Genomic DNA, 2,626 nt, shown 5'->3' on the forward strand with positions numbered 1-2,626 from the left:
AAAACATGTTCCCTAAGGGTTTGCACTGATGTTCCACAGAAATAACAACTAAACATTGTAACTGCGTGAACAAACACGCACTCTATTGCTGTTTTAAACACCTAAATGCTGTTTCACATCCCGCTTGCAAATCTAAGTTTTACATGTGCTGCCAAGATACGTTCATGCGCCGTCAACACGGTACATGCTACTCGTGTTTAAAACCACACACTGCTTAACACTGCTTAAAACGATTTAATTTAACTTACCAATTTGCCCAGACACATTTATTTTATTTTATATTCCCACTAGTTTGTAGATTTTTTTTAAATGTTATGTTTGTTATTGGGTGCTTTCCACTTCATGTACCCACATACAGCGCTGGCTTAAAGCAATACATTCTGGTCCTGACGCAATGCATTGTGGTTAGATTTTTATCGTCCGCTGCATTATGTCACCATGTCACGTCGTACAAAAACCTCGCGAGAGCAAGACAGATCATCCTGCACCTCTTAAGTGTTATGTAGTTTTGCCTGAAACGCAAAAATAAAACAAAGCAATTAAAGCCGATCAGTGGCTCAAATTCTGCTGTAGCGATTGAAGAACTTTTGTCGGAAGTTGGATTCGAACCCACGCCTTACTTCGGAGAACAGAATACCCCTTACTTTGAAAGGCCATTTTCGCTGCGCAGGAGGCTTTAGACCGCTCGGCCATGGGGCAGTTTCCAGTTGAACCCTAAGGAGTAGGTTAAGTCCAGCCTTGGCTTCCAAGCTGACGTTTTTCTACATATGTGCTTGTGTATCATGGACAGTAAGAGGGGGCAGGCAAGGAGAGAATTTCTCTCTTTGGGGATCAATAGAGTGTTGTTATTATAACGTCTAAAACGTATGATGGTCTGTCGATAAATCAATAACAATATCAATGAAGTCAATGTTTATCTAAAGGAATCAGAATTCAGGAAAAGCCAGGGGCCGGACCGAGTGTAGGGGGCGTGGCCAGAGACAGCCTGCTGACTGTTCCAAATCATGGGTGCATGTTACAAGTCCGGAACATATTTTAACTTAGTACTAACTTAGCATCATATTTGATCTGATTCGACTGAATATCCCAGGTTTCCATCTCTCATGCATCTGGTGTGACGTGTTTTCAGACTCTCAGGCTGGCGCAAAGAAATCTTACGGGAATTGAACGTCTCACTCCGGTCAGCTGACCAAAGTTGGTAACCTTGGTATTGTGTGTAGGAGATTCGGTATAACTATAATTTCGTTCTCCATTTACATGCCCGTAGTGTCTTTAACCGGCTGCACAAACTGGATCCGCCTCCATTACGACACAACTTTGCCCTTATTGGCTTAAGAATTTAGTCACATACATGACGTATATCTGCTATTTCTCCCGAGAAGCAGGTAAAGCAGTGGTAACTGCTTTGTAGTTAATTTACCTGGTAAAATTAAGTTTAAATAAATGATATAAATACTGTAATAGTACTCGTGAGCTTTGTTTATTTGTTATTAGTTATTGTAATGTTGCGCTGCTTTATTTGTTTAATCGTCTAGTCTGTGGAGACATTCAAGTTAATCAAATAAGAATTGCACTGTACACTGTACATGACCATAAAAACTTTGTATCCTTGAAATAAATGTTTTTGATCTTTTCCTTGGCAGTTATCTTTTTACACAGGGCCTCTATGTACACGATAGTTTTTTTTTTCACGACTAACAGTATGGATCAGGAGTTGGTTATTGTAAAAGAAGTAATGTGCATGCAGGTGATATTTGTATAGATTTATCCACACCCTTGTAGCAGTGCTGCCATTGCAGTCAGATCTCGCAAACTAGGAGTATTAGTTGTCTTTATTTCTCTTTATTTCTTGACGCCAACCCTCTCCATTAATCCGGGCTTGGGACTGGCACCTACCTGAGCTGGCTTGCTCCCTTAAGTGGCTGGGTTAGGCTAAACTATATATATATATTTACCAAGACTACAATAAAACATCTCGAAATGTGTAGTCTAGCAAAACGCAGTTTAAAGAAGGTAGCCTACCTGGCGAAATTGCAAACAAATTAAGGGCGTTAGGCAGCCTTTCCAAACCGCTTATCCTACTGGATCGCGGGGGGTCTGGAGCCTATCCCGGAAGCAATGGGCACGAGACAGGGAACAACCCAGGATGGCGGGCCAGCCCATCGCAGGGCACACTCACACACTATTCACTCACGCATACACTCCTATGGGCAATTTAGCAACTCCAATTAGCCTCAGCATGTTTTTGGACTGTGGGGGAAACCAGAGTACCCGGAGGAAACCCCACGATGACATGGGTAGAACATGCAAACTCCACACACATGTGACCCAGGTGGAGACTCGAACCCGGGCCCTAGAGGTGTGAGGCAACAGTGCTAACCACTGCACCACCATGCTGCCCCCTAAATGGAAAACCATTAAATACAAAAGGAAAACAAAAGTGCTGTAAGACTGTATACTTATGTGTATGTTAGTAAAGGCTGTAGCTGACACAACGGACCCCACTAATTAGAAAGGGGTAATTGTACACATGTGGCATCCAGTATGTTCTTCTATAACAGTTTTTTTAAAAAAAAAAAAACTCACATTACACAAATTGGCACTATCAAAACGAGGATTATGGGGA

Source organism: Brienomyrus brachyistius, unplaced genomic scaffold, assembly GCF_023856365.1.
Source record: "Brienomyrus brachyistius isolate T26 unplaced genomic scaffold, BBRACH_0.4 scaffold303, whole genome shotgun sequence".
NCBI lineage: Eukaryota > Metazoa > Chordata > Actinopteri > Osteoglossiformes > Mormyridae > Brienomyrus > Brienomyrus brachyistius.